The 10,467-nt window shown below is 41.4% G+C and overlaps 1 protein-coding gene and 1 long non-coding RNA gene across 8 annotated transcripts in view; one reads left to right on the forward strand and one right to left on the reverse strand.

The window, feature by feature from the left end:
* LOC147022302 (uncharacterized) overlaps positions 1–10,467 on the reverse strand; it is a 443,667-nt gene that overhangs the window by 359,661 nt on the left and 73,539 nt on the right. The window lies entirely within an intron of this gene.
* Positions 8,506–10,467, forward strand: part of LOC147022304 (uncharacterized) — a 19,989-nt gene continuing 18,027 nt past the window's right edge. Inside the window, exon 1 of the long non-coding RNA XR_015061185.1 lies at positions 8,506–8,943. This is a non-coding gene — a long non-coding RNA (uncharacterized LOC147022304). The remainder of the gene's footprint in view (positions 8,944–10,467) is intronic.

Here is a 10,467-nt window from a genome sequence, read left to right on the forward strand (position 1 = left end):
AATAAATGGAATAGTCACATGATATGTTAAGTATAAATATAAATACCTGTACAATAAATTTATCCACATTACATTGGTGCAGTCTCGATTTAGGAAAAGGCTGCCCTGTCGCCTTTCTTGTGGATTAATGTGGATGTTCAGTCGAGGAGAAGCCACAACCCTTCGGAGGGACCCCGGAGATCAAGTGAATGCAGGCATTGGCCAAGGGTCCATCACATTGAGGTAAGTGGCCAGAGGAATTTAACAGATGGCTTTTTAACAACCTCTTTCTCCTGTATGTAGCAAGTAGTTCCATAGTTATTTAAAATCAAACTGTGAAAGGAGGGCCTTTTGAAGGTCCAGCAACTTGCAAGTACAAACTGGAAGGACGAAGATGTTTTCAATTGCATGTAAGCAAACTATACTTTTCAGCAAATAAACCACCTATCATCATCATATCATATACAGCCTATGGCTGCATCATTTTCTGGAAGCACCACTCTCCCATTGCGGTGCCCTCCGTTTCCAGTAAGCTGGTACTCATTTTGCCAACCTCAGTAAGGATGACCAGGTGAGTCAACCCACCTGGCGTTATTTAACAACACGACAGAGGCTCGAACTCAGACCCTAACATCTTTAGCCAGCCAACTTAACCGTTAAGCCAACACCAGGCTTAGATATACTAATGAATCCCAGCGAATCGTTCACTACGCACTTATACATGAAACTGTAGCAGACTTGTCAGACAGAAAACTTAAACGTAATTATGATCCATTTTATGCTTCCCAACACGACACGTACGCACAATAGGTGACAAGCTTGTAGACAGCTGTTCTGGCTGTATGTGGCTGTTTCCCGATGATACTTTTCCCGCAGGTAATTGGGTGATGTGTATGGTCCAATTAAATTATGAGTCACTCAAACGTCAGCTTTATAGCTCCACTGCCTGCGTTATATAATTTGCACTTTAAAGTAGTTATCCCGGCGATAATATTACAATAACTTTCACGTCAAATAATGTTGTCTGCGCCAAGCAGGATTCATTGCAAATCGAAAGAGAGAAATGACGTAAATATGCGTTAATGGGCTTTATTAGCAGCATTATATCGATTAATGGAGTTAAGTACAGTTATTTCTGAAAAGTCACAAAGTGTCTCTCTGTCATCTACCGCCTCCTTTCTGGGCTTCTACCCTCTGCTCTTTAACGTGCTTTGTCTCCCCCCGGGTATCCGCAAGGCGCACATGGAGACACCATCAAGGCCATTCTGGTGAAACTATCTAAATCCAGGATCACTGCTCAGCTCGACTTCTCATTCTTTCCTCCAGATCTTCAATAAAGCTGTTCACTTGCATCTCAGATCAAACTGGTTCCAAAACAATGACGTTTACTACTCTATCCATCTTGTCCAAACCATGCTTCGTCCTCATTCCTCCCAACATACATGGACATGGAGCACATCGCTGAAGTCTTCCCAATGATGGAGCAGATGGCACTTGGAGCACATCTTCCCAACATGGAGCACATCGCTCCAAATCTCTTTCTATTTTGTCCCACAATCCCGCTGTTGGTGTCCCTCTACTGTTCCTTCTGTTACATCCTGATCCGTTCTGTGTTCAAGCTCCTCGACTACCCTCGAATTTGTATACTTTGTATACTGTATATCTGTGTTTGTGTCTGTGCCTGTTTGTGGTGAGACACTTTGTCTGTGTCTGTTTGTGGTGAGGATGTTGAGGTCGTGTAGAGATTCACTTACCTTGGCAGTGATATTCATATCTCTGCTGGCTGCGCGTCAGAGGTCAATAGACGTCTGGGTCGGGCCTGGGGAGTCATGGATTCACTGGATAATGGGGTGTGGTGCTGCCGGTACCTGTGCGAGAGGACGAAAGTCTGAGTCTTCAGTGTCTTGGTGCTTCCAGTCTTGCTCTACGGATGTGAGACTTGGACTCTGACCAGGGATCTGAGACAGAGACTTAATTCCTTTGGTACCAGGTCTCTTCTGAGAATCCTTCGCGATCGCTGGTCGGACTTTGTGTCCAATGAGTGATTGCTGAGAAAGACTCAAATGAGATTTGTTACCTGCATAGTACATGAGCGTTAGCTGCGGCTGTATGGACATGTAGCTAGTTTTCCTGACGCTGATCCTGCTCACCAGATTCTCTCAGCGAGGGAGTCTCATGAGTGGAGGAGGCCAATGGGCCGACCACGTGCCTCGTGGTTGCAGCAGGTTGATCGGCATCTCAAGGAAATGGGGATGGGCCAGACATCTGACTGGAGGATGGCCAGACGGAGGCCCCTGGAGTACCGGCAGAGAGTGGACGCAGCGACGCGCTGCTCTGGTGCATGCTGCCTACCTGACCTGACTGATAGATCGTTTTTGTGCCCTATCTCTCAATGGTGAAGAATTAATTTAAAAATATATAATGCTTGTATCCAGATCCGCATCTTCACCAAAATCGAAGCAATTCGTTGGGATCACACACTCAACGTGTCCACCAAGTTTCGTCCGAATCTGTCCGTAAATTTTTCAGATATCATGCTATATATTAGTTTATCCCTATCTCTCAATGGTGAAGAATGACTGAAAATATTATCAGATCCGAATCCGGATCTTCACCAAAATCTAATCAATTCGTCCTTGTCAGACAATGAACCTGTCCACAAAATTTAATCTGGATCCTTCCACAACCTTTTGAGATATCCAGTACACAAACACACAGGAAGGGATGAAAACAACCTCCTTCACTTTCGGTGGCAGAGGTAAAAACACCTCACCACCACGTTATTAAAAACACATCACCGCAACCTTATTAAAAACACCTCACCTCCATGTTATTATAAACACCTCACCACCTCGTTATTAAAAACACCTCACTTCCACATTATTAAAAACACCTCACCTCCACGTCATTAAAAACACCTCACCTCCACGTCATTAAAAACACCTCACTTCCACGTTATTAAAAACACCTCACCTCCACGTTATTAAAACACCTCACCTCCACGTTATTAAAAACACCTCACCTCCATGTTATTAAAAACACAACACCTCCAATTTATTAAAAACACATCACTGTCACCTTATTTAAAACACGTCACCCCCACGTTATTAAAAACACCTCACCACCACGTTATTAAAAACACAACACTTCCACTTTATTAAAAACACATCACTGTCCCCTTATTAAAAACACCTCACCACCACATTATTAAAAACACAACACCTCCACTTTATTAAAAACACATCACTGTCACATTATTAAAAACACCTCACCACCACGTTATTAAAAACACAACACCTCCACTTTATTAAAAACACATCACTGTCACCTTATTTAAAACACGTCACCCCCACGTTATTAAAAACACCTCACCAGCACGTTATTAAAAACACATCACTGTCACCTTATTAAAAACACCCCACCACCACGTTATTAAAAACACAACACTTCCACTTTATTAAAAACACATCACTGTCACCTTATTAAAAACACCTCACCACCACGTTATTAAAAACACAACACCTCCACTTTATTAAACACACATCACTGTCACCTTATTAAAAACACCTCACCCCCACGTTATTAAAAACACCTCACCACCACGTTATTAAAAACACATCACTGTCACCTTATTAAAAACATCTCTCCACCACATTATTAAAAACACATCGTCACCTTATTTAAAACACCTCACCTCCACCTTATTAAAAACACATCACTCACCTTATTAAAAACACCTCACCTCCACGTTATTAAAAACACATCACTCACCTTATTAAAAACACCTCACCTCCACGTTATTAAAAACAGCTTACCACCATGTTATTAAAAACACATCACTGTCACCTTATTTAAAACACCTCACCTCCACCTTATTAAAAACACCTCACCACCACGTTATTAAAAACACAACACCTCCACGTTATTCAAAGCACCTCACCTCCACATTATTAAAAATACCTCACCTCCACGTTATTAAAAACACATCAACTCCACGTTATTAAAAACACCTTACCTCCACATTATTAAAAACACATCAACTCCACGTTATTAAAAACACATCAACTCCACGTTATTAAAAACACCTCACCTCCACGTTATTAAAAACACATCAACTCCACGTTATTAAAACACATCACCTCCACGTTATTAAAACACCTCACCTCCACGTTATTAAAACACCTCACCTCCACGTTATTAAAAACACATCAACTCCACGTTATTAAAAACACCTCAACTCCACGTTATTAAAAACACCTCACCTCCACATTATTAAAAACACCTCATCTCCACGTTATTAAAACACATCACCTCCACGTTATTAAAACACATCACCTCCACGTTATTAAAACACATCACCTCCATATTATTAAAAACACCTAACCTCCACATTATTAAAAACACCTAACCTCCACATTATTAAAAACACCTCACCTCCACGTTATTAAAGCATATCAACTCCACGTTATTAAAAACACCTCACCTCCACATTATTAAAAACACCTCACCTCCACGTTATTAAAACACATCACCTCCACGTTATTAAAACACATCACCTCCACGTTATTAAAACACATCACCTCCACGTTATTAAAAACACCTCACCTCCACATTATTAAAACACCTAACCTCCACATTACTAAAAACACCTCACCTCCACGTTATTAAAGCACATCATCTCCACGTTATTAAAAACACCTCAGCTCCACATTATTGAATACACCTCAGCTCCATGTTCTTAAAAACACCTCACCACCACGTTATCCCCCAGTGTATTTGGGCTCGCTGTGTTGGGCTGTGTGAGGTGAAGGAAGAAGTCGACCCCATACTCCATACTTTTCCTTTCTTCTCATGTTCTTCTTGCTTTCTTCTTCTCCCCAGATTGAATGATGGCCATGTCTTTTGTGTAAATAATACAATAATACATGCAGAGAGAGAGAAAGAAAGAGAGACAGAGACAGAGACAGAGACAGAGACAGAGACAGAGACAGAGACAGAGACAGAGACAGAGACAGAGACAGAGACAGAGACAGAGACAGAGACAGAGAGAGAGAGAGAGAGAGAGAGAGAGAGAGAGAGAGAGAGAGAGAGAGAGAGAGAGAGAGAGAGAGAGAGAGCTTTTTGCCTTTTATTGGTATACTACGAAGAGTCCCCATCCCAAGTGATGAGAAAAGCTCGCAAAAGCATCCGTCCCCAGTGAGCTGGACAGTTTAAGTTAATCTATCAATTTAAGTAATATTTCCTGGACTTTAAAAAGGTCAATTGTGTTGCACTCTTCGTTTCATGCAGAGCCAAAGCTCTATGCTTCTTATACCACCCAACACAAAATGGTGGTGCAACATCGGGTGGCAGAGGTTGGATTTGTCTTCAAAGAGTGCAAAATATCCTGGTTGTGAAATAAAATTTGGCATGAACATTACTCATGTCTGTTCTCCTGTCATTTCAAAAGTGAACATTGACCTTTTCAATGCAGCACAAGAAGCGGCCGCCACAAATGAGAGACAGATGAACGCACGCACACTCACCATGGTTCACAATATATAATCGATGACTTCACTTCCAAGGGAGTTCAATACAGAATGAGACCATTCGGATGATGAAGCCTGTACAATAGTTGCCAACCTATGACTTTTTTGTGTGGAGTCGAGGCTCTTGGAAGAGCTACAACAATACACATCAGGACGCAACAACACAAAAGGAACAGTAGCGAGGAGGGGGAACACCGACAGTACAGTTAAAGGACAAAATAGATAGAGAATTGGATAAACAATGAAATCAGGAGGAATAAGGTAAAATGGATGGATGCAGAAGGAAGCTTCTTCCTCCCCCCCTCCCCCCAGCAATACTTCCTATCCCCTCATATTTCCCTCCCCCCTCCCTCTCTTTGCCCTCTCTCTCTCTCTCTCTCTCTCTCTCTCTCTCTCTCTCTCTCTCTCTCTCTCTCTCTCTCTCTCTCTCTCTCTCTCTCTCTCTCTCTCTCTCTCTCTCTCTCTCTCTCTCTCTCTCTCTCTCTCTCTCTCTCTCTCTCTCTCTCTCTCTCTCTCTCTCTCTCTCTCTCTCTCTCTCTCTCTCTCTCTCTCTCTCCTTGCCCTCTATTCCCTTCCCCTCCTTCTCCTATCTCTCCCCCTCTCTATCATTACTCCCCTGTCTCTCACATCCTCTCCCTCCTCCCCCCTTTCTCTCTCTCTCTTTCCCTCCCCCACTCTGTCTCTCCCCCCAATGTCCTCCTCTCTCCCACACTCAGACTGGGTGGTTTCTCATTGACTTCTCAAAAGTAGTTCGGGCAGGAATTTATAATTTGGCTACGGTGCCGACAATAACTCATCCACTCTTCATGAAGGACCACCATGGGGTTCTTAACATCCATTAATAACTAATGTCAGAAGACAGGACGCCCAGTTTAACACATATGAACAACACACACATGATTCACCCCACCTGTGAAACACCAGGATGACATTTTATAGCTGGGTTGAGATTCAAACTCAGGCGAGACAGCTTGGAGGCGAGTGTGGGTCCATTGAGGTCATCTTATCGGCCAAGGTTGTATCATAACACACTGTTAATAAACAAACTGTGATTTCATGTTGTATTTATACATTAAAAATGTTCATACAATTAAAGTATACAGTGGGGAGAACAAGTATTTGATACACTGCCGATTTTGCAGGTTTTCCCACTTACAAAGCACGTTGAGGTCTGTAATTTTTATCATAGGTACACTTCAACTGTGAAAGACGGAATCTAAAACAAAAATCCTGAAAATCACATTGTATGATTTTTAAATAATTAATTTGCATTTTATTGCATGAAATAAGTATTTGATACATCAGAAAAACAGAACTTAATATTTGGTACAGAAACCTTTGTTTGCAATTACAGACATCAGACGTTTCCTGTAGTTCTTAACCAGGTTTGCACAGACTGCAGCAGGGATTTTGGCCCACTCCTCCATACAGATCTTCTCCAGATCTTTCAGGTTTCGGGGCTGTCGCTGGGCAACACAGACTTTCAGCTCCCTCCAAAGATTTTCTTTTGGGTTCAGGTCTGGAGACTGGCTCGGCCACTCCAGGACCTTGAGATGCTTCTTACGGAGCCACTCCTTAGTTGCCCTGGCTGTGTGTTTCGGGTCGTTGTCATGCTGGAAGACCCAGCCACGCCCCATCTTCAATGCTCTTGTTGAGGGAAGGAGGTTGTTGGCCAAGATTTCGCGATACATGGCCCCATCCATCCTCCCCTCAATACGGTGCAGTCGTCCTGTCCCCTGTGCAGAAAAGCATCCCCAAAGAATGGTGTTTCCACCTCCATGCTTCATGGTTGGGATGGTGTTCTTGGGGTTGTACTCATCCTTCTTTTTCCTCCAAACACAGCGAGTGGAGTTTAAACCAAAAAGCTCTATTTTGGTCTCATCAGACCACATGACCTTCTCCCATTCCTCCTCTGGATCATCCAGATGGTCATTGGCAAACTTCAGATGGGCCTGGACATGCGCTGGCTTGAGCAGAGGGAGCTTGCGTGCGCTGCAGGATTTTAATCCATGACGGCGTAGTGTGTTCCTTATGGTTTTCTTTGATACTGTGGTCCCAGCTCTCTTCAGGTCATTGACCAGGTCCTGCCATGTTGTTCTGGGTTGATCCCTCACCTTTCTCATGATCATTGAGGCTCCACGAGGTGAGATCTTGCATGGAGCCCCAGACCGAGGGAGATTGACTGTTATCTTGAACTTCTTCCATTTTCTAATAATTGCGCCAACAGTTGTTGCCTTCTCACCAAGCTGCTTGCCTATTGTCCTGTAGCCCATCCCAGCCTTGTGCAAGTCCACAATTTTGTCCCTGATGTCCTTAGACAGCTCTCTGGTCTTGCCCATTGTGGAGAGGTTGGAGTCTGATTGATTGAATGTGGACAGCTGTCTTTTATGCAGATAACGAGTTCAAACAGGTGCAGTTAATGCAGGTAATGAGTGGAGAATGGGAGGGCTTCTTAAAGACAAACCTCACAAATCTGTGAGAGCCGGAATTCTTCCTGGTTGGTAGGTGATCAAATACTTATTTCATGCAATAAAATGCAAATTAATCATTTGAAAATCATACAATGTGATTTTCAGGATTTTTGTTTTAGATTCCATCTTTCACAGTTGAAGTGTACCTCTGATAAAAATTACAGACCTCTACATGCTTTGTAAGTGGGAAAACCTGCAAAATCGGCAGTGTATCAAATACTTATTCTCCCCACTGGTATATATATATATATATATATATATATATATATATATATATATATATATATATATATATATATATATATATATGTATGTATGTATGTATGTATGTATGTATGTATGTATGTATGTATGTATGTATGTATGTATGTATGTATGTATGTATATATATATATATATATATATATATATATATATATATATATATATATATATATATATATATATATATATATATATTTGTGACCTGCTTTGGCAAAACCCGACGCTTCTCGGCAAATCCCATTTCGATGAAGCAGCCTCCGAACACGAAATTTCTACCTCAGGGACCAACTTGAGATTTTTTCACACGATCAGATTGGGGCATTTATTCCAGATTATTTTGAAAAACAAATCAACTCCAAAGCTGCTCAGAAAGTATTTTTAATCAATTTTTTAAATCATGAATGCATTTTCCAATCGATAGACATTAGTTGAAACAATGGGATCGAAATGGAGAAAATTGCAGAAATATCGCTTGTTGTTTTTGCTCACAATTTTCCACTGTCGAGTTCATCCCCAACATGTTTGGTACGGAAACAAAGAGGAAAGCGTGGGTAACCCAAACATGGCTGTTTGGGGGCTGTCCTACGTCAAGCAACCTATGATACCACGACCACGACCAAACTTCGCTACGACCACGACGGCCGAAACCTCCGGCGCAGGAGAAGGAGCTGCTGATGCCCATGGTTCAGACTCGATTTCAGGTAGGTTCTTTTACGTGCAGTAAGTGAAATAAAGGGTGAACTGAGTGAGGTTTCTAGTTGTAAATCGTGTTCATGGAGGAACACACAAAGTTTGCCCCTGTCTGGTGCTTTGGTCTTCTGAAGCAAACATACAGAAAGACCCCAGTCTCCCAACTACAGGACATCGTTGATGTGGTCAACAGATCTACTGTGAAGGGCATCAATGTTCCACAGCTGGTTGGCAATGAGAAAGGGGAAGTGCTCGTGCTGGTGTATGACTGGGCCAACCATCTGGGCAAGCACTTCAGACGATTTCCTCGTGTGAAATCTTACTACCACTTCAGAATTTCTGAAGAGAATTGTGGTAGGAATTTGGACAAGCAAAAGTCAGATGGTGCCGAACAGATGTTTGACCTGGCTCGCTCATCACCTCCCGCAACACTTCCCCCCTGTCATCCAGCCTGCTGGACTTGATGCCAGTCGTAGGCTGTACCTGTATGAGCAGATCCGAGAGTTTTGTAGGCCGGAGACGAGGGACTTGGTATGTCCCGCACCAGAGTAATCAGGGCAATGTTGTGAACATAAAGGCACATCTTTTCGGTAGCAAATGTTCTATTCACTGTTCTATTCTCTTGCAGTATTAGATTGTTGCAGATTTATATTTCACTACAGTGTTTTGATATGGAACATGGAGTACATATTTTAATGTTGGTACAATGTATTGCGAGATACCTGATTGATTGATTTTGTATTTGTGATTGATATTGACTGATTGATTTTGTATTTCAAACATGCATGTCGTGTAACTGAAACCATCGAAATTCTTTTGTTTTTGTATTGTTTTTTGAATTATCATAACTTTATTAAAAATGACTCAAACTTCATCATTTTTACAGAAATTACAGTCTGATATGTGTCCATTATGCGTGTGAAATTTCAAGTCTGTAGTTAATCTGGTTATTGCCGTTGCTATGGAGTGAATGTGTGCATGATTTGTGTGTGAAATTTGAATTATAAGTGAAAGTTTAAGTGGCATTATCTCGATATTGCTTTTGGTGGATGGAATAAGTAAAATAGCCATAACTTCGTCAAATTTCAACCAATTCCTTTGAATAAGGTTTCATTTAAAAGGAATTTCTTCACTTAATCCAGTGATATGATAACAAAAGCTCAATTTTGATTTTTGCCACCAGGTGTTGGGTTTTGCCATAGCAGGTCACATATATATATATATATATATATATATATATATATATATATATATATATATATATATATATATATATATATATATATATATATATATATATATATATATATATATATATATATATATATATATATATATATATATATATATATATATATATATATATATATATAGTTGTGGGCCGGGGGAAGCCTGGTGTTGGCGCAGTGGTTAGGGCAGCGGCTTGGGATCCAAAAGGTCCTGAGTTCAAGCCCCGTTGGGCCACTGAATTAATACACCAGGGGGTTGACTCAGCCTGTCATCCTTCCGAGGTCGGCGAAATGAGTACCAGTATA

This window comes from Eptatretus burgeri, chromosome 8, assembly GCF_056783735.1.
Source record: "Eptatretus burgeri isolate ZD-2024b chromosome 8, Ebu_testis_v1, whole genome shotgun sequence".
Taxonomy (NCBI): domain Eukaryota; kingdom Metazoa; phylum Chordata; class Myxini; order Myxiniformes; family Myxinidae; genus Eptatretus; species Eptatretus burgeri.